Source organism: Odocoileus virginianus, unplaced genomic scaffold, assembly GCF_023699985.2.
Source record: "Odocoileus virginianus isolate 20LAN1187 ecotype Illinois unplaced genomic scaffold, Ovbor_1.2 Unplaced_Contig_27, whole genome shotgun sequence".
In the NCBI taxonomy this organism is placed as follows: Eukaryota; Metazoa; Chordata; class Mammalia; order Artiodactyla; family Cervidae; genus Odocoileus; species Odocoileus virginianus.
This window is the reverse complement of record NW_027224344.1, coordinates 227,308-249,779: the sequence shown is the minus strand read 5'-3', so window position 1 is coordinate 249,779 and position 22,472 is coordinate 227,308. Positions and strand designations below refer to the sequence as shown.

At 48.5% G+C, this 22,472-nt stretch overlaps 1 protein-coding gene across 1 annotated transcript in view; it reads left to right on the top strand.

The window, feature by feature from the left end:
- The first annotated feature begins 14,415 nt into the window (after positions 1-14,415).
- The window catches only part of LDLRAD4 (low density lipoprotein receptor class A domain containing 4), a 160,594-nt gene continuing 152,537 nt past the window's right edge, over positions 14,416-22,472 (top strand). Inside the window, 1 exon segment of the mRNA XM_070464542.1 lies at positions 14,416-14,505. The gene's annotated coding sequence lies outside the window, so the exon portion shown is untranslated.

Here is a 22,472-nt window from a genome sequence, read left to right as displayed (position 1 = left end):
TACACAACTGATCCATAAAATCAGTAGTCTTTCTATATAAGAAAATAGTAGTGGAAGAAAAGATCCATGAGGAATCCTCCAGGAATAAACATATGAAGAAATGTGTGTAATATTTACATGTAGCCTGCTAGGCTTCTCTGGCCATGGCATTTCCCAGGCAAGAATCCTGGAGTGGGTTGCCATTCCAGGGGATCTTCCTGACCCAGGGATCAAACCTACATCTCCCACATTGGAGAAAGCATAACCAAAGTCAAAAGACAGAGGACAAACTGGAAGTTTCTTATTGACAGACACATTGGCCATTGCAGTCTTTTCCTACTACAGACAGTGACCCCAAGACCCCTGTGTAGCTGTTGTTTTGGGTGGAGTGTGGCAGCATGGTCAATGGGACGGCAGGGCAGTCAGTGTGACCTGGTGGACGTTCCCAACTGCTGTCCTGCCAGACTTCTGTGAACAGCTCCTGTTTCTTTACATTTTTGCCAAAACAGTATCTGTGCACACACTTTTCCCACTCCACTAGGTGGGAATGACAGGCACCCTGGCTCTGACTCGGAGCAGAGCACACCCAGGCAGGCACATCCTGGAGCCACTCCTTCCCTTCCTTCCTTCCTCCAGGTGCCTCCAGTGAGGAGGATGGACCTGCCTCAGGCACTTTCCACAGGGCTGGTGAGGGAGGAGAGTGGGGGGGTGATGCCTGGGCCACCTGGGCGCTACTATTGGGCAGTGGCACCTGTGAGGCCCCTTCTCTCCTTACGACCCTGTCCTGAGGTGGGGAGGGGGAGCTGCCTTTCATGGGACTGTCTGAACTTTTTACCATGTTCAACTAGTAACTATTTTTGTAATAAAAAAATGTTTTAAAGAGTTTTGTTAACATAACTTCCCTGTTGGTCCAGGGGTTGAGAATCTGCCTGTTAATGCAGGTGACATGGGTTCGATCATTGGTCAGGGAGGATCCCACATGTCGTGGGAGCAATTAAGCCCAAGTGCCACATCCACTGAGCCCCCACGTCTAGAGCCCATGCTCTGCAAGAGAAGTCGCCACAATGAGAAGCCCACGCTTACTGCAACTGGAGAAAGCCCACTCGTGTGCAGCAACAAAGACCCAGTGCAGCCAAAAATAAGTAAATAAAAATTTTTTAAAAAGAAATTGTTTTAATAAGATACTTAGAGATCTAAACATCACTTTTTCTGCCAATGCCAGTTAACTTAAGGGAATGTATCACTTATTAATGTTAGGTACTGGGTAGCCAAATGCTGCCTGTTGATCGTCTTTCTCAGAAGGTTCTGAAATGATATGTCTCAGTAAAGTTCTAGATGGACTTCCCTTCTGGAGAAGCTTGTGGGTGGGAATGCTTGAGGTCCTCCCAGCAGATGCTCCTCCTTGACTTTGCTGTGAGGTGTGTTACAGTCTGGTATCCAGGAGGAGAAAGCAGGGCAGCCCCTGGAGAGTCTTTTTGGGGAGGATCCCTTGTAGGTGGGATCCCAGTGGAGCTGAGGTTAGAAGGTTTCCCATCAGCCTTGCCTGTAGGGCTGTGTCACACCTTCCTGCCTTGGAGGAGAAGGGTCAGCAAGCCCACTGCCTTCTGGGCAGTCGGTCACTTGTTTCCACTGTGAGTTTGCTTTTCCCTTTGTTATTTAATGTTGACATTAAAGCCACTAAAAAGGTTGCCTGTTTCTACACTGAAGTCTCTGGACATGAAGACAGCCTATTTTTATATTTTACATTTATATAGAACATAAATGTATCTTTCTGTATTGCATAGGTTTATTAAATATAATTTAAAATTTTTATATATACACATACATGTCAGGATAAAGCAAATAGATTGAGACTGTTAGCAACCAATGGTTTTAGTAGAAGACAAAAGTGATGGTATGATTCAAAGATTAGATATTAAGTCTACAACACTTGATATTCTAGCACCCAAAATGCTGGAAATCCTATAAATTGGAAGGGGAAGATAATCCAATAGGAATATGGATAAGAGAACATAAACTTCTATATTTCACAGAATGATAATTTTAGATGTCTAGTAGGCAAAATGGCTGGCTGTGGAGGCCTTAAAATAGCTGAGAAAAGAAGAGACGCAAAAGGCAAAGGAGGAAAGAAAGATACCTGTCGAATGCACAGTTGCAAAGAATAGCAAGGAGAAGTAAGAAACCTTCCTAAGTGAGCAATGCAAAGAAACAGGAAAACAATAGAATGGGAAAGACTAGAGACCTCTGAGAAAATTAGAGATACCAAGGAAACATTTCATGCAAAGATGGGCACAATAAAGGACAGAAACAGTATGGACCTAACAGAAGCAAAAGATATTAAGAAAAGGTGGCAAGAATACAAAGAAGAACTATACAAAAAGGATCTTTATGACCCAGATAACCACGATGACGTGACCACTCACCTATAGCCAGACATCGTGGAGTCCAAAGTCAAGGGGGCCTTAGGAAGCATCACTACGAACAAAGCTAGTGGAGGTGATGGAATTCCAGTTGAGCTATTTCAGATCCTAAAAGATGCTGTGAAAGTGTTGCACTCAGTATGCCAGCAAAGATGGGAAACTCACCAGTGGCCTCAGGACTGGGAAAGGTCTGTTTTCATTCCAATGCCAAAGAATGTTCAAACTACTGCACAATTGCACTCATTTCACATGCTAGCAAAGTAATGCTCAAAATTCTCCAAGCTAGGCTTCAACAGTACATGAACCGAGAACTTCCAGATGTTCAAGCTGGATTTAGAAAAGGCAGAGGAACCAGAGATCAAATTGCCAACATCTGTTGGATCATAGAAAAAGCAAGAGAATTCCAGAAAAACATCTACTTTCTGCTTCATTGACTATGCTAAAGCCTTTGACTGTGTGGATCACAACAAACTGGAAAATTCTTAAAGACGGAAATACCAGACCACCTTACCTGTTTCCTCAGAAACCTGTATGCAGGTCAAGAAGCAACAGAACTGGACATGGAACAATGGGGTTCCAAACTGAGAAAGGAATACATTGTCACCCTGCTTATTTAACTTATATGCAGAGTACATCATACAAAATGCTGGGCTGGATGACTCACAAACTGGAATCAAGATTGCCGGGAGAAATATCAATAACCTCAGATATGCAGAAGACACCACCCTTATGGCAGAAAGCGAAGAGGAACTAAAGAGCCTCTTGATGAAGGTGAAAGAGGAGACTGAAAAAGCTGGCTTAAAACTCAACATTCAAAAAACAAAGATCATGGCATCTGGTCCCATCACTTCATGGCAAATAAATGAGAAACAATGGAAACAGTGACAGACTTTATTTTCTTAGGCTCCAAATCACCACAGATGGTGACTGCAGCCATGAAATTAAAAGATGCTTGCTCCTTGGAAGAAAAGCTATGACAAACTTAACATATTAAAAAGCAGAGACATTACTTTGCTGACAAAGGTCCGTCTAGTCAAAGCTATGGTTTTTCCAGTAGTCATGTACAGATGTGAGAGTTGGACCATAAAGAAGGCTGAATGCTGAAGAATTGATGCTTTCAACTGTGGTGTTGGAGAAGACTCTTGAGAGTCCCCGGGACTGCAAGGAGATCCAACCAGTCAATCCTAAACGAAATCAATCCTGAATATTCATTGGAAGGACTGAAGCTGAAGCTCCAATACTTTGGCCACCTGATGGGAAGAGCCGACTCATTGGAAAAGACCCTGATGCTGGAAAAGATTGAAGGCAGGAAGAGAAGGGGATGACAGAGAACTAGATGGTTGGATGGCATCACTGACTCAATGGACATGAGTTTGAGCAAGGTCCTGGAGATAGTGAAGGACAGGGAAGCTTGGTGTGCTGCAGTCCATGGGGTTGCAAAGAGCTGGACACAACTGAGTGACTGAACAACAACAAAGTAGACATCTGAAAATGAGAAAATGCAAATGAAAACAAGAAAAATACTATTTTTTTAACCCATGAGATTGAAAATTAAAATGCATCCCTACATCACTGGTGAGTGTAAACTGCTGGAAATTGGTGTGAGAAATGCAAATTGTAGCAATAGAAAGATACTTTTTTAAAAAAAAAATTAAAACTCATCAAATTGACAAAAAGGAAATGAGAAACATCCTTACATTGCTGGTAGGAGTGCAACTGCTTAAATGTTGTGGGGATGTAAAATAATGGCTAAAAATTAAAGTCTTTTGACCCAGAAATCAACCTCTGTGAGTCTATTTTTAGTCTTATTTGGGAGTCTAAAAAAGAAAATACAATTTTGTATAGCTATATGTATGTATACATATACATAACATACATGTACGTATGTATGTTAATACCATGTAAGAGATGCAAATACAGTATCCTGAAAACATCATACTGTGAGATGCTCTGGAGGTTAAGAGCCATGTTGGGAGAGGCTGCAGAAGGTGTGGTGTCAGCTGGCGAGCAGGAAACGTCCATACACCTGGGTCATCCTGGCTGAGTGCTCCCCAGAGTCCTGGCCCATGCTAAGGTGCACAAAACAGTGTTTTAGTTCCTTTGTTATACAGTAATGTTGGTTTCTATAGGGAAAAAAGCCTCATTCCACTATTCCCTCACATCATGGAGTTCCTTTTTATAGACCACATTAAGGTACTTTACTTTTAGGGTGTTTTTTAACCAAAAATCTATCTACTAGTGGAGTCAAAGAAGCAATTTATATTAGGATACAAAGGAAAAAGTTATTACGTTTTACGTAAAAAGTACTGTAGTATTGATATTTGGGAAAAAAAACTCATAATCAGAAGCAACAATCTTCTTTTTGCAAATAAGCTACATTGTGTAGAATTTGGTAGGCAGTGCATTGTAATTGCTTTGTTTTTATTCCTTTTACATGTTTTAAAACTTTGACAGCAAAGCTTTACTAATAGTGCTGAAGAGATGTTTTTCCTGCTTACTTGGCAAAGTTTGTCTCTGAATTAAAAAAAAAAAAATGGCAAAAGTTGCAGTTACATTTGTTCTCTCTCCTCTGATCCTTACTCTGTTTTTTTTTTCCTCCTTCCCTCTCTTCATGCCCAAGAATGAGGATGTCTCGGGCGCCTTTGTCACCCTGTGGATGTTCAGGTACTGCGCATCTTCAGGTTCTCCAGGCACTCACAAGGCTTGTAGATTCTGGACTATGCACTCAAGAACTGTGCCTCTGAGTTGGGCTTTCTCCTGTTTTCCCTTACCATGGCCATCATCATCTTTGCCACTGTTAATGTTTTATGCCAAGGACACAAATAAGACTAACTTTACTAGCATCCCTGCAGCCTTCTGGTATACCATTGTCACCATGACCACACTTGAGTGAGTGCAGATCCTGTGTGGGCAGCTGCCCAGTCAGTCAATTACACTCATCTTTTCTGTAAAATTAAAAAAGGTTAGTCAATGATCTTTCTCTACTTGAGCTCCCGTCTGTCATCTGTGGGCTTCCCTGATGGCTCAGATGGTAAAGAATCTGCCTGCAATGCAGGAGACCTGGGTTCAATCCCTGGGTCAGGAAGATTCCCTGGAGAAGGGAATGGCAACCCACTCCAGTATTCTTGCCTAGAGAATCCCATGGACAGAGGAGCCTGGTGGACTACAGCCCATGGTGTCGCAAAGAGTCAGACACAACTGTGTGATTAACACTTTCACACTTTCTCTGTCATCTGTAAAAAGTGAGGGAGGTGGATTAATCTCCAAATCCCTTCCACCTCTGATAATGCCTTGATTTTCCCTGTCAGGATACTTGGGTTCCAGGATGGTCTTAGCTGCACTGTTTCTGTTGAAATTTTTTCCCTCTGGGCCAGTTCTCCCCTCTGCAAAATGAGAAATGACGATCCCTTCAGCATGCAGATGGGCTTCCTTGGTGGCTCAGTTGGTAAAGTGTCTGCCTGCAACACGGGAGACCTGGGTTCGATCCCTGGGTCAGGAAGATCCCCTGAAGAAGGAAATGGAAACCCACTCCAGTATTCTTGCCTGGAAAATCCCAAGGACAGAGGAGCCTAGTAGCCTAGTGGGCTACAGTCCGTGGGGTTCTTGTTCGAAGAGTCGGACAAGACTGAGTGACTTCACTTTCTTTCTTTTCTCCACTTCCCTATAATCCATCAACCAGCATTCTCATCTGCCAGCAGCAGGACTTGAAGCCCCACTCTCAGTGCGAGGGGATTTTGCCGCATGTTCTCAGTGGCAGAGAAAGAAATAGGCTTGGACACAGATGGGGGGCCTGGGCACAGGGACACAGCTGGGGTCCAGCAGACGTGCCCCTTCTGTGGACTGGACATCCAGTTGTGTCCACATCCTTCAACTCACACGTAAACCCTGTGGGAGTAAGTGTCACCGCTATGGTGAGTGGGGTGGGAGGGGAAGGTCTCCAGCAAGCAGGTGTGATGAAAGATTGTCTAAAGAGGAGGTGAGGTTGCCAGTAGCAGGGCACACAGACAGCCACTAAAAATCCAATTCCATCAAATTTCTGCTTCGAAAAGAAGCAGCCAAAAATTGAAGATGAACAAACCTTAAGACCCAGCAATCCCATTCTAAATGTGTGTACTGAGTGTCTAAACACTGAGAAAAAGTCTTACACCTCTGTATGGAGACGTAAGCAAGGATGGTCATGTTGCAGTGGAGTAAGAGTGGGTAAGATGGGAACTCTAAATGTACTCAAGAAGAGAAGATCTAGTCACATAGTGCAACACTAGTACCAGTTAAATGAACTAAAACTACGTGTCAACTTGAATAAATTTTGACTGTGTAATGCGTGAAAAGGTCAAATGTACCATATAATAACATTTATATAAAGTTTAGAAACACACAAAGTGATATAAGTATGTATATGGTCTCAGAATATGTTCATATGCAGCATAGATATAAAAACCTGGATGCAAAGGAATGTTCTCGTGTCCAGAGACAGTTTTCTGTTTATACATCAGTCATCTTACAGGAGAGGCCCTGCCTGCCTTGTGTTCTGCTCTGTCTTTAGAAGAATGTTCCTGCAGGCCAGGCTTGGGAGATGACCAAGACTAAAGCGTACATAGGTGGTTTCAGCAGCAATTCAGTTATTTTATTAGTTTTAACTGCTTTTTCAACTAGTAACATGATGCTACGTGTATGTGAGGAGAAAGTGATGCCCCTGCGTTAGAGAAGCCAGCATGGGCGGCCACTGTGAGCAACTGACTTTTAGCCATGGCATGGCAGGAGGACCCGGTTCAGGCCCATGAACACAGTGGTTGTGTGGTTTGACACACTACATATATGTGAGACAGGTTTGCTTTTAAGGACGAAATTAGTATTAATATGTAACTTCTGGTAGAGGTATCTCTGTGCTCAGTAGCTGGCAGCCCACACAGAATTATTTTAACATAATTGACCTATTTCTTCGTCTTGTACATCAGAGACTTTCACCAGAATTCCCAACTTCTACTTTGATTTCCCACAGACACTTGGATATCCTATAAATAATACGCCATCAGCCACTCAGCCTCAGCCTACCAGTCACTCTGTCCTGGATGCTCACAGGACTGAGGCCTCATAAGGGCAGCTGCTCACACCCAGTGATGGCTGGAACATGGGGAAGTTAGCTCAAAAATCTTTCCAAGCAGTTTACTGATGCCTGAGAGGGCAGAAGGAGGGCTTAGTTAACCTTGTTTCCCATTAATTTCTCTCCTTGGATTAAACTCTGCAGTCATTTAAAACCATTCGTTATGGCTTTAATATACATTTCCCTAAGGAGTAGAGACATCACTTTGCCAACAAAGGTCTGTATAGTCAAAGCTATGGTTTTTCCAGTAGTCATGTACAGATGTGAGAGTTGGACCATAAAGAAGGCTGAGCACCAAAGAATTGATGCTTTTGAATTGTGGTCGCTGGAGAAGACTCTTGAGAGTCCCTTGGACAGCAAGGAGATCAAACCAGTCAATCCTAAAGGAAATCAACCCTGAATATTCATTGGAAGGACTGACCCTAAAGCTGAAGCTCCGATACTTTGGCCACCTGACGGGAAGAGCTGACTCACTGGAAAAAATCCTGATGCTGGGAAAGATTGAAGGCAGAAGAAGGTGGTGACAGAGGATGAGATGGTTGGATGGCATCACTAGCTCAATGGACATGAATCTGAGCAAACTCTGGAAGATAGTGAAGAACAGGGAATCCTGATGTGCTACAGTCCATGGAGTCACACAGAGTCAGACACTACTGAGCGATTGAACAACAATAATGAGCGAGTACCTTTTCATGTGTTTGCTGGCTATTTCGTATCTACTTTTGTAAAGGACCTTTTCAAGCAGTTTGATTGTTTTGGGGGAACACCTTTCCTAAAGAAGCTAGATTGGGAGGGTATTGTTCTCCACAAACAGTTGATCTCTGGCTGGGGGGCAGAGATACCCTGGCCCATGGCTCTGTATCATCAGGGTTGGATCACAAAAGCAGAACCTTAGAAAGGGATATGGAGCAGAGATTTACTACAGGCAGTAGTGAGCAGCGTACTAAATGGCACTGATTTGGGTCCGGCCAGTATGACTGAATGTGAAGGGGTGGGTGGGGGGCAGACTGGTACTCACAGGCCCCCTGGGCCCACAGAGCAAACAAACCCCATCCATCTTTTGTCCCTTCAGCCTAAATGACCCAGGTGACCAGCAGAAGATGCTGGCATCCTTCTGCAGAGGGCTGTGCATGCACCCCCGACCCAAGACAAGGGGACAGGATGAGGGGAGAGCAAGTCAGGGGTATGAAGCTACTCTGTACCTGGACGCCACATCCACAGGAGGTTCCGCCACTGCTTAACGCCTCCTTCCACGTCACCCACAACTCTCTCTCTGGCATTTCTAACATGCGTCTGAGAAAGACTAAAGAAAACAATTCAGGTGATAAATATGTTAACGTGTCATGAAGCAGACCTTTCAACCTGCAAAGCAGGGCAGACGGCAAGAAGCTTTCTCAGGAGTAGAGAACGAAGTAGAGAGGAAGCCTGCGAGGGCCTAGGCCCATGTAGCCTGCTTGTAGGGCGAGAAGGCCCAGAGCTGGCTGTGGTCCGAGGACTGCTGGCTGGATGCCCTGCCTTTCTTGTCAAACGAGCACTGACATGAAAGTCATCTACGTTTAGGTGTGCTGATGGGAATCCCACGAATAGCTCCATCTTGGGGCCAGAAAGTTATTTCAACACCTGGAACCCGAGGAAGGGAATTCCAGGGAGCACAGACCCCACCGCCTGTGGCTAAGCTGACCCAGTCCAAAGTCACCAGAAAGCCTGTCCCTGCTGGCGAGGATGAGAAAGGGTGAAGGAAGCTGATATTTACTGAGGGTATTTTGGGCCAGGTTCTGTGTTGAAAGCAACTCACTAACCGTTTGTACACAGCTGACTGACCATGTGTCGGAAAGCAGTGGGCAAGGGTGGGGCTGCAGTGGCCACTTTTCACCCAGCTGCTGGTCACTGCAGCAGACAGCAGGCACTAAACCGGAGGGAGTCAGCCCACCCTGAGGGGCTCTGCTGGATGTGGGGAAGTGGGTGGGGGCCACCTGGGCACCAAAGGAGGTAGAGATGTGAAGAGCTGTGTGGTCTCAACAAACAGAGGAGACTGGACTTTACCACTGGCAGGAGTTGCATCCTTTTGATAACTGATGTACAGAAACCATACACCTAAGTGTGTCTGGATGGACAGTCTTTGACGTGACCCGTTTACATCTTTTTCTGCCATATTTTTCCTTTTCTTCTCCCTGCTTCCCTTCAAGGAGAGAGAGCAGATGTTTTTCATTTGGCCCAAGGAAATTATTGCACAAGGCTAGAAGCAGAGGTTGCCTGCAGAATATTTTCCTTCTTGTCTTTGGTGATTTTGAATCTGTACCCCTAGAGCAAGGAGTGAAGTTTGAAGGTCCTGGAACAGTGGGGGGCAGCCAAATCCCAGAGGAGGTGTTTGCATGGAGGTGGTGTTGTGTCGCCAACCCACCACAGATCACATGAGGTGGGAATTGTCTTCATTTTACAGACCAGACACTGAGACGGTTTGATGGTGCAGATGGCATGAGGAAGCATGCCTATGACGCTGCCAAGACACACGGGACAGAGGCCTCCCTCCTGGCACTGAGTTCATCCTGTCCTTTCCCTGTATACCTGTCCGAATGGGGGTGCTTACTTCCGAGCAGAGTTGCCCTCTATCAAACTTCTCTCGATCCTTTTCCATTTGGGGTGGATCTTTTTGGATGGTTTAAGTTTCATTCAAATGTTTTATGTGACAGTTAAATAACTGAATTGTTTCACACTCATCTTGTGGTTCATTCGGGCCCTCAGAATCTTTTTTTTTTTTAATCATTTTTAAAATCATGTTTACACTTCTGTCTTTGTCTCCTCAGATGACTGACTTTCTTCTGTGGACTAAGTATGATCGAGATTTAATGGACACCAGGTAAACTGCAGTGGATTTATACTGAAAAAGATTGTTTCCTACATCTCATTCCTCGAAATCATTTTCAGTTGATTTCCACCCAGTTTAGTGAGGTTTTACCTCTGTATTATTTACTCATCCATCACAATACGAGACTCCATTCATTCCTTCGATCTCCCTGGAGCCCTTTGTGAGTGTCAAGTAGACTCACATGCTCCGCTGTTTGGAACAGAATGAAGTCCTGCTCTCTTGGCCTCTGCCTGGGCCCTCAAAGTGAAGGTGAGAGATCACTGACCGCCAGGTGAGCTGACAGATGGTCAGGTCATGCTAGATTTACAGAGGACAAACATGTCTGATGCCTCTGGTTCTGCCCTTGCTGTGACGAGTGTGTGTGTGCAGGGCTGTGGGAGGAAGCAGTTAAAATGCAGAACAAGTACAAGCACAGAGTTCCACCCCTAGCTACTCTTTAGAAATAGAGATAGAGATCTGCAGTTTCTAGTGATAACTGAGGGAAGACTGCAAGAAAAGGGAAAGCAAGATGAACTAAGATTCTCATAAAAGGTAAAGCTGAGGGCAAGATTTAAAATTCAGGTCTCAAGAGGATGAAATCATATACACGGAAATGATCCACAAGTGAAATATTGCACAATAGGAGAACAAACTGTTTCCTGTTCTTGGAAAAAACATTTTCCTTACTGCCCATGGACAGTGTCAGGTTTAGAAGGAAAATGCCATTCCTCTGTTGACCTCAGAGGGGCAAGACCAGTATCTCCAACCCCACAGCTGTTGTTAACATGGAACATTTAACAAGCTAGCAAGTAGATGCTTGTCAGATTCAGATTACCTCTATTAAACCCGTCTCAGCTCAATGGCATTTAAAGAGATTTCCCCCGGCAACCAGAGTCTAAACTGTCCCACAGGTGTAGACGGAGGTCCTCCTTCCCGACTTGCTAGGAGCTGGGCTGAGCTGAGCCGAGGGATGTCAGTCCGCCAGCAGGTGGCAGTGTGGTTCAGCTCCTGAACCAAGATTTTCACTCGCCTCTTTGCGGTCTCATCCTCTGCTGGCGGAGGATGTGATGGTTGGATAGCATCACTGATTCAATGGACATGAACTTGGGTGAACTCCAGGAGATGGTGAGGGACAGGGAAGCCTGGTATGCTGCAGTCCATGGGGTCGCAAACTGTTGGACACGACTTAGCAACAACTTTGAACAACAACTTTGTGGTCTAGAGACAAGTTAATCTTTCATAGCCTCAACTTTCTTAACTGTAAAATGGGGATGTTCCAGCTGCCACAGTTACCCTGAAGATTAAATCAGATAATCTATGTGAAGTTCCTAGTACAGGGCTTGGCACATGGCTTCCAATAACTGGCAGTTAATGTTAAACGGCTGAACTGAACTGAACTGAACTGAATGTTAAACGGTATCGCCTATGAGCACTGATCAACTTCTACCCGGAAGTTACCATCTTGGTTGAGGACTGCTGAGGACTTTTTAAAGGAAGTTGAATTAAGCTAACATTTCACTAACTATAAAGTCACTGGTCAATTATTGTAGATTTCAAAAGATTCCTTTCTCTGATATTATGAAGTATGAGCTGGTCAACTTTTGGCAGGGGGTGGAGACATTGAAAATGAGCTGTTCTAATTAGCTACCCCTCTGTTAGACCCTGCCTGAAATCCCAGGTTGGTGTATTTTGATATGTCCATAGGGTTTAACTTTGGCAGTTGTTGTTCAGTCACTAAGTCATGTCTAACTCTTTGTGATACCATGGACTGCAGCATGTCAGGATTCCTTATCCTTCACTGTCTTCACTTCATGGAGTTTGCTCAAACTCATGTCCCTTGAGTTGGTGATGCCATCCAACCATCTCATCCTCTGTTGGTCCCCTTCTCCTTCTGCCCTTAGTCTTTTCCAGCATCAGGTCTTTTCCAGTGAGTCAGTTCTTTGTATCAGGTGGCCAAAAGACTGGCGCTTCAGCTTCAGCATCAGTCCTTCCAATGAATATTCAGGGTTGATTTCCTTTAGGATTGACTAGTTTGATCTTGCTGTCCAAGGGATTCTCAAGAGATTTCTGCAGCACTACAGTTCAAAAGCATCAATTCTTCAGGGCTCAGCCTTCTTTATGGTCCAACTTTCACATCTGTACATGACTACTGGAAAAACCATAGCTTTGACTATATGGACCTTTGTTGGCAAAGTGATGTCTCTGCTTTTTAATATGCTGTCTAGGTTTGTCATAGCTTTTCTTCCAAGGAGCAAGCATCTTTTAATTTTATGGCTGCAGTCACCATCCACAGTGATTTTGGAATCCAAGAAAATAAGTTCTGCCACAGTTTCCATTGTTTCTCCATCTATTTGCCATGAAGTGATGGAACCAGATGCCATGATCTTAGTTTTTTGAATGTTGAGTTTTAAGCCAGCTTTTTCACTCTCCTCTTTCACCTTCATCAAGAGGCTCTTTAGTTCCTCTTTGCTTTCTGCCCATAAGGGTGGTATCATCTGTGTATCTGAGGTTATTGATATTTCTCCTGGCAATCTTGATTCCAGCTTGTGCTTCATCCAGTCTGGCATTTTGCATGATGTACTTACTCTGCATAGAAGTTAAATAAGCAGAGTGACAATATACAGCCTTGACGTACTCCTTTCCCAATTTGGAACCAGTCTGTTGTTCCATGTCTAGTTCTGTTGCTTCTTGACCTGCACACAGGTTTCTGAGGAGGCAGGTAAGGGGGTCTGGTATTCCTACCCCTTTAAGAATTCTCCACAGTTTGTTGTGATCTACAAAGTCAAAGGCTTTAGTGTAGTCAATGAAGCAGTAGATGTTTTTCTGGAATTCCCTTGCTTTTTCTATGATCCAGCAGATGTTGGCAATTTGATCTCTGGTTCCTCTGCCTTTTCTAAATCCAGCTTGAACATCTGGAAGTTCTCAGTTCATGTACTGTTGAAGCCTAGCTTGGAGAATTTTGAGCATTACTTTGCTAGCATGTGAAATGAGTGCAATTGTGCAGTAGTTTGAACATTCTTTGGCATTGCCCTTCTTTGGGATTGGAATAAAAACTGGACCTTTTCCAGTCCTGTGGCCACTGCTGAGTTTTCTAAATTTGCCAGTATATTGATTGCAGCTCTTTCACAGCATCATCTTTTAGGATTTGAAACAGCTCAGCTGGAATTCCATTACCTCCACTAGCTTTGTTCATAATAATGTTTCCTAAGGCCCACTTGACTTCACAGTCCAGGATGTCTGGCTCTAGGTGAGTGGCTAATTTTGGTGGCTGTAATAAAGCTGGGTTAAAATGCCCGGGTGCTGTGGCAATAACCAAATCTCGGTCAAACACGGGTCAGGTTAGTGGGTGTGAAAGCTGGTACTTCTGAAAGACAGCACCTATGCTGTCCGCACTCAGGTGGAGTTCAAGTCCAAAGGCCTTCAGAGGAGGAGAAATGTAGGCCCTCCAAGGAGAAAGGGTTGCCGTGGGAAGAATCCATCTGATCTTCCTGTCTGCGAACGGGTTGACCGGGGGAACAGGAGGATTTATCAGCCCTAGAAGGGTCCTGCAGCCCTACTGTGCGTCTGGGCCTGTGTGGGATAACAGGTTACCAGGGGCGTGCGCGGCCCTCGCCGCCGTCTCCGGCTCCAGGATGGAGTTCCCCGTTCGGCCGGCGGTGGGCGCGCGCCCCGCCAGGCCGAGGCGAGCCTCGTGCGCAGCCGGGGGTCCCGCGGCCTGGCCGCCCGCTCTCCCTGCTCTGTGGCCGCGGTCAGCGGAGGTCGGCTCTGCCCGCCCGGGGTCCGGACAGCCCACCCCGCCCCCGCCCCGCCCGCCCGGCCGCCGCCGGTCCCGCTTGGAGGGGGATGGGGAGGGTGGAGAGGCCGGCGGACCGCGAGGCAGACGCTGCCGCGGCGAGCGGGCCGGCGGGAGACAGACGGCGCGGAGGCGGAGACGGCACTGTCTCCCGCTTCCCCGCCCGGCGTTGCGGACCGGCCAGCGAGGCCGGGGATCCCCTGCGGATCGGGGAGGAGCCGCCGCCGCCAGGCCGACTGCGCGTCCCGGGAGCGTGGAAGGGGGCGGGGAGCGCGGGGAGCCCGGGCCGATCCGGGCCCTTAAAGCATCCTGCTGTCCCCCGTCGACCCCGGGCGCTCGCCGACTCACTGCAAAGCCGCGGCCGCAGGTAAAGGCTGACCGGGTGCTGCGGCGTCCGGCGAAGTTCGGGGCGGGGGCGCGGGCGGGAGGACGGGACGCTGGAACGGGATGTCCTCGATCCCCGCCGTCGGCGCCCTCTCCAGGGTCGCGCTGGGCACTGCGGCGCCCGGCGCTCCCGGGGGCGGGCGCAGGACGGCGGCCCCCACCGAGCTGTCGGCTTCCTGGTGCCCCGCGCGGTTGTGCGCCGCCGCGGCGCGGTGGGGGAGGCGGGGTCCGCGGGCAGGTTGTGCGGGACCTGACCGAGTTTGCGGGGCGGGAGGACCCTGGACCCCGCGCTTCCGGGTGTTGCGCGCGCTGCGCCGGGCGGGGGCTGCAGGGGCTCCCGCTGGTCCGGGCGCCGCTGGCCCTTAGACTGCGCCCCGAGCCCGAAAAAAAGGCAGGCGTGGGCAGGATTTCTGTGACCCTCGCGGCGGAATAAACAGGAAGCGACGAGCACCCAGCCCGGCCGCCCCGCTTTGTCGTGCGGTCTGCGGGGCGCCGCGGGCGGGATGCCTCCCGGGACCTCGCCGGCTGCCTGGGGGCTGGGCGCGCCGGGTAAGGTGGGTGCTGGGCCGCTCGCCGTGCCGGCCCCCAGGGCATCAGCTTGGTTTTAAACTTTTTTCCTAATTGGAAAAGGAGGAGGCTTCCGATGAGGCGGGGGCGAGGGGGTTTAGGAAGACAACGAGGACCGCGACAGGTGGGGAGCACCTGGAGAAGGTAGGGGTTTAGGGCCGCTTGCCGAGTGAACCCGGGCGGGTTGGCACAGCCGGAAACTCACCAGGCTCAGGAGTGTCCGTGAGTGCGGTGGATTCAATAGCTTAAGTTTTGTTTTCCCCGTAGACTCTTTTAATTAGCTGAAATTGGATATTTTTGATTTGATTATTTCTCTTCCTCTGCGTCCCATCTATTTTCTTCTCTTTCTCTTATTTGGCAGCTTCACATCTCTGGACCCCTGGCTTGTATTTCGGTGCTGTGTTCTAAATGTGGGTTATGACTGTGATGAGTATTTTTGGATGCCCTACTGTGTGTGGGCATTGTGGGACGAGGGAAGTGAGCTGCACGGAGCTGGTCCCTGGAGCTGCTGTTAGTAGGCTTCTTACAGTGGAGGTGGGTGGCCTGAAGATTGGTGCATCTCTTCCTTTAAAAGGAAGATTCCTTTGAAAATGGCCCTTCTGCCTGTTGGGCTGACCATAAGGGTGATCTCCAGTCCGTGTCCCCTGGAGTGGCACATGGTCCTGGTGACCCTGCACGGAGAAACTGCCGGGGGTGTCCTGTCAGGTCTGCGTTTTCATAGGAGAGTTTAGTCTTTCCAGGGCTTATACTGTGTGTGCTGTCTCCTCTACACAGCTGCCCTTGGACTCTGCACAATAATCTTGGAGCATGTTCTTTATGTTCAGTGAAGGGCTATAATGTTAAATTTGAGTCATTCCATGGGCGAAGGAGTGGATCTTATCCATGTACATGTATTGAATTATAATATTCGGTTTCCTGTCAACCCTTGGATGGGTGCCCTTTAATGGTCCTTGCAAAGAAGTGCTTTTTGGAACATGGGGTATATTCCTCATGATCTTTTAGAGCTTAATTCTTTTAAGAGCTTCCCTTTGCTATTGACATTGAACACACTGTTAGGAAATAGGGCTGAGACTGTAAATGCCAGTGAGGGATTTGCTGCTGCAGACTTGGAGCTGCCTTCCTCCCTTGTTTTAAAAGCCTCCCACCCCCGCCCCCGCCCCCACCCCCAATTTCTTCATTGTTGCTGTTACCCTGGAAGAGTCTTGGCTGTTGGTGGAGTCTTCTAGTTGGTGGAGGCTTGTATTTATGATGGAGAAAACTGTCCCCAGCAGGCTTTTAGGGCTGTCTCTCGAATCCTCTCTGGGGCTGTTTGCATGACCACAGTCTTGCAGAGGAACCTGGCCTGTGGCACCTGTTTACTAAAGGATTTCGTGCCAATTTGGTGTTCTATCATTTGAGAGTCAGAGTCTCCCGCCCCCACTTACCAGAGTATAAACATACACAGACAAATTTCATTGCGCCCCCACTCCCCCCGCCCCCCACCCCCCAGACTGCTGACAGTACTCTAAGAATAGTTTTCTTGCCTGGCACTGAGAGCAGTATCCACCTGCCTGCAAAGGTGTTTATAGTCCTGGGCTGCAGTCATGGTTGACTTAGCAGCCTGACAGAGCGGCCAGTGGCTCGTGGGATGCAGTCTGCTGTTCCTTGGGACTGTTGGAGGGGCACCTCCCAGCCGGACAGGGGAGCCTAGGGAAGTGACAGTGACTTAGCATCCTGGGCGCTGTGGTTCCTGGCCTGTGGTCCAGCAGAGACCCCTGAGCTTGTCTGAATTCCTGTGCAGTCACCCTCATGGTCTGGGCAGGAGGTACTCAGGGCGTGGGGCATGGTCAGTGGCACCCATGACTGCTGGGTCTTCCTGGTGGCCCTTGCAAGTTTCTTTTCATCTTTCTTCTGTGTCTGGGCTTATGGTTTCTGTGAGGTGTCTGCTCTTTGAGGTGAGAGTTAATACAGAAGAAAGAAATGAAATGATCTTTCCATGTTAAGATGGAAAATTTTTAGAAACATTTAATGCACTTCACATGGATTATGGCTGTTAAATGTGAGCAGTGCAGAATGGTGTGGAGTGCCCCCCAGTGGCCCTCTGTCCCTGCTTCCACCCCCTACTTTAGGGGTCTTAGGACATTCTCCAGGTCTCAGGACATTCTCCAGTCTTCTGATGTCAGAGTGACTTTCTGCCTTCATGTTATATGTTAGTCTGGAGTTATACTGTGACCTTGTACCCTGCGTGTGAAGGAAAGTGAAGCTTCAGTTTTTAATAGCAATAATGTATAGCTTCTGCCTCCATCTGAAACTTTAGGCCATGAGATTTGCCACATCTTAGGGAAATTTTGGTGACATTATTAGTTTCATTTTTAGGCAAGTCAAGTAGGGGACACAAGTGAGCACCTGTATTAATTGCTGTAGAAATAATTGGGTTTGTAATTCAAAGTAATACTGTTTTTCTCGCTACCATAGGAGGATGTGAAAATAATGCTTGTGTTGTGTCCTATCCATGTGATTTGAGTATGGATTGCTTTTCTTTGAATTTCCACTAAAAATGGTACTTTGGCCTTTTAAGCTGTTTTTGTAAGAACTTTTCTTTCCCCCAAGCTTGTTTTCCAGATAAGTCTTGGAAATTACGAAGAACATAGCTATAATTTCTCCCTTGATTGGCAGTGGAGAGCTTTCCCGGACAAAAATAAGGCTGCTCTGTGCCAAATGGTTGACTTTTCTAGAATAAAAACTCTAAAGGGTTTGCAAAGAGTCCTCTGGTTAATATATTGGCATTCCCAGAACCCACTAAAACCCGGCAGCCTGCCAGACACCACTTAATGAGGACGCGGAGTGTCTGGCTCAAATCCCCAAGAGCAGAAGCGGGTGGGGGCTGCTGTCCACACCCTTTATTCATTTTTAATGACCGTACTTTTGTTTTGCAGATTTTGTTCTGCACCCCTCAAGACCCACAGCCGTGGTGCCGCCCCTCCCCCATTCATTTATCTGCGCGTTCACTTGGCATTGGAAAAGTGTGGAGACTTTCAAGGTTAAGGATCCTGGTGAGGGATCCTTTCTGTTTGCGGGAGTTCTTTTGTGGTTGGCTTTCTGTTTTTTCATTCTTCCTCCCACCCCCCAAACCCGGTCTTTATTTTGGAAGAGGAAGAGAGAAAAGGAACAGAAAGGAGATGACAACTTTTTTTTTTTTAAATGATGCTTTATTGTCTCCTGGAAAAGCGAAGCATTTATAAAACTTTAAGTTTGTCAGACAGTTTATATGACAGTGCAAGTTGGTGCTTGCCAAGCTCCAGACAGATTGCTAATGTTACATGACAGGGGAAAAGAAATTACCGCTGTCTGCGAGCGGTGGGCGGGGCCGGGCACCCGGGAGCCTGCAGGCTCTGCAGTGCGTGGGGTGCGTGGGGGTGCGTGAACAGCCTCCGCCCGCTGCCTGGAATTCTTCGACTTGCTTTGGAAGGAAGAAGGGTGTGTCTCTTGCTTTTATTTTCGTCAGGGCTGCAGGGCGGCAGGAGCCAGGGAGCAGCTCTGTATTTTTTCTGACCCGGTGACGCTTTGCCTCGCGGGCGCCTCCGGGCCGCACGACTCTCCTTCGCATCAGGGGACATGATTCCTCATCTTCCTCCCGGGGTCCAGCTTCCGATGACACTGAACTGCGTTCTTAGCCGCTCAGGTCCTCAGGTGTCTCGAAGCCAGGTTTATGGCTGCATTGTTTCTGCAGCTGCAGAAGTTGAGAATCGGTTGCCCGAGATAAGGTTGGGAGCTGCCTCGGGGAGGGGGCCGGTGGCACTCCTTAGGCACAGTGTACTTTCATCCCTGGCATGTGGAGAGTCAGCTGGCAGCGTGACAGGTGTAATGAACTTAATGGACTTGCTCTAGTTGTTGGTGGGGACACTGCTCGTATTACAAAGCCAGCTCCTAAGTCGGGACTCTGCCAAAGGACTCGCAGGACCTTCTCTGTGCAGACGGGATCCAAGGCCTGGCCTGGCTGAGAACTGGGTGCTTGTGAGCCACACGGTCCCTAAATGGACCCAGACTTTCTCTTCAAAGGAAGGCTGCTCTGTCTAATCTCCCCACCCCTATCCTTCTATGCATATGTTGGGGTGTGGCCCTGCTCCTGGGATTGCAGAGTGCAGGCTCCCAGTGCTGCCTCCTTGGTTCCCCAGGAATGGCTGGACCCTTGGTGGCTGGTCAGTGGTCCTGGGGCCAGCAGCCTCCGCACAGAGTTGAGAGGGAATTTCCAGAGTGAAATCCCCTGTTCTGAAGGCGGGAGGCCAGGCTGTGCTTGGAAGGGCTCCCGCGGCCAGGGGTCAAAGTGGTGGGGCAGGCAGCAGCGCCTCGGTGCCAGGCCGTCCTCAGCGTCCTGAGAGCTCCTGTTAGCTGATTTCATCCCCTAGCAGCCCTAGGATATGGGCACTGCCATCCCTCAGCCCCCCACAGGCACACAGGCAGCAAGAAGGCTTGAGATGCTGGCGTGAAGAAACGCTGTGCCTTCTTTGGGGACCAGTCTTGGCAGTCGGAGTGGAGCAGGACCAAGTCTTTCCATGACCTGAGCAGGGCCCAGTGCTCCTCCTTCCTTCCTGCCTTCCTCCATGGATCCAACTCATGCCTCTCCTCCTAGCCTCACTCTTCTTTCTTTTTTAAAAAAATATTTTTATTTATTTATTTGGCTGCACCAGGTCTTAGTTGCAGCAGGTGGGATCTGGTTCCCTGATTGATCGCATTGGAGCACGGAGTCCTAGCCGCTGGACCAACCGGCATGTCCCTCCCCACCCCTCATTTGTAATCCCAGCTCCTATGCCTGTCCTCCTGTGGTCACAGCTTCAGCTTTGAGTGTTGGGGTTGGGTGGGGCTCCCATGGGACTGCCTCTCTGATGTTCTCTGGCTGGGTTTGTTGGGGGCCGGTCCTATTTTCCTGGCCCCCAAAGCCTTCGGGCTGGGCTGAGGTGGCCCAGGCCCTCCCCGTGCAGCAGAACTCAGCCAGTCCCCAAACGTGGGGTGAAGCAAAAAGATAATCACAGCTCTCAGATTCTCTGTCGTGCCTTGTGAGGGGTTGGGTTAATCAACCACATGTGTCTGCATGCAGTTCTTGTGTCCATCCTGGATAGACCCAAGTGTTTGAGCTTATGGGGCCTGAAGTGAGACCTCAGGAGGTGCGGGTGTCCGGAGCCTGCAGGATGACCCCCAGCCCTTGGTAGACTTTTCCAAGGCCAAAGGCGGGACTAGACCTTTCATACCCCTGAGTGGCTGGGTGGTACTGTTCCCCACGAAGGTACTGTGGTGCCCACAGGCTGTGGGCACTGTTGGGCCTCAGTCTAGTGTGGTCCCTGGGGTGGGGGTGGATGGGTATCCATTTGTGGTGGAGGCCACGCCTGTCTGGAGGAGTTCCTGTCTGTTCCTCCCGTCAGGTGGTGGGGGGCCCAAGGGCCCTAGACCAGACTCCACACTTTGTTTGAACCTTTTTATTCCATAGATTCTTTCAGGCCTGACTGAAATCAGCGTCACAGACCTAGTCTCTGAAATCCTTTTTTTTCCCTGATTAAAAAACAAGAAGAAAATAAAAATGACTAAAATTACCTATAATTCCACTACCTTTAAAGATGACCTCTATTAACAGTTTTGTAGATTCTTTCCAGGCTTATTTATTGATTATAAAATCATGCTTCGAACTTACATACTTTTTATCAACTTTAACATTCTGTCCTGAACATATTTTCATGTAATTTAAATATTCTCCCAAAATACCACTGCTGATGAGTATTAAATTCCACTCTGTGGTTATATTGTTATTTTCTTAAGCCTGTTTTGGGACACTGAGTCTGCTGGCAGTTTTCCGTATTATAAATAATTCTGCACCAGACATTCCAGTTACATTCTGGTTACATCCTCTGGACAGATTCCTGAAGGAGGAGCCGGTGGGTGTGAGAACTTTCAGAGGGGCCCCCAGAAAGGATGGGATGCTGCACATGGACATGGGGGTGACTGCAGCCTTGCCAGTGCTGAATATAGTTTTAAAAAAAGATCTTTGCAAGTTTGGCAATGAAATGGTATGTTTAAATTCTCCATCCCATCCTTCTGTTGTGAAAATCAGTGTAGCATCCGGTGACCCACAGGTGAAGAGAGTTTGCTGTCATCAGGGTTTTGCTGTGAGCAGATGCGTTGATGTTAGTGGGTGCTCCACACAGGGGGATAAGACCTTTGTACTATTTTAATTTGAATTAAACTTAGGCAGACAGGTTAAGGGCAGTAAACAGTCTAATAATACATTTTAAAGAGAAAATTAGGGATTTTATGGCCAAAGACCGTGTCTGATCTTTCCCTGCCCCCCTCACCTTAACCAGGGCGGTGGGGGGGGGGGGCAGTGTGGACTTGGGGGTGGAGGGAGGAGGCCAGGGCCGGGGTGGCTCCGTTAGCAGGTGCCTGAGGACCTGAGTGACATCCCCCTCAGTCATCCTATTCGCTCTCAGCCCTTGCTTTCTGAGGTCAGACTCTTCCTTGGTCGTTCCCCCAAGGATGCCAGCATGAAACTCATCTTCTTACTGTTTCACTTGATGGCTAATGCTAGACCTCTGGCCTGGGTGTCCTCTGTGGGGTTGGGGGCCTTGCCGTGGCCCCTCTCGCTACACTTCTGCAGATTTCTGCTTCCAGCCAAGGCCGGAGCCCGTCCTGAGTGCAGATTCCAGAGGGTGTCAGTGCCAGCCACTCTGGAAGCCCCAGACAAGGGAAACCATCTCAGTACGTCGCAGTTAACTGAAGTCCGTTTTGTTTTCCTCAAAAGGCAGCCTGTTTGGTTGAAAGGTTGGGACCAGCTGGAGGGAGCAAGTCATGACACCTGCGTCTCGGGGTAATGGGGCCCCAGCGAGCTTATTCTGGTCTCAGGCAGCTTTGTGCAGTGGTGTGGGGGCAGGTGTGGGTGCTTGGGAGCGCTGGCAGGTGAGCCCAGTGAGCGGAGAGCAAAGGCCACGGGCCCACTGGACGCTGATGCTCTGGTGGGTGACTGTGGCCCTCTGGGTGCAGCCTGTGGGAGCCCCCTTGGCTGTTGTCTTGCCTGCTTGGCACCCCCACCCCGCTGGCCACATGGGCAGCCACACCCCACTTTCCAGGTGGAAACGCACCCTGAACAAGGCCTGGGGAGGGGGGCAGATGAGGTCTTGGAGATGTAGTGAGCCAGAGGACCCCAGGAAGTGAGATGGCTAGCTGGTGGCCACCCAGCTCTCTGACTGTGGGGGGCGGGGGTGGCTGGGGGAGCGGCCCTGTGGGGTCTTGAGGAGTTAGTACCAGCAATTTGCTGACCAGGCTGATGGTCCCTGTGTGTGGGGCTGGCCGCTCCTCAGTTGGAAAGGAGGGCCTTCTGGACAGAATTCAGCGTGATTTCAAGGGTGGCTAAGTTGGGGC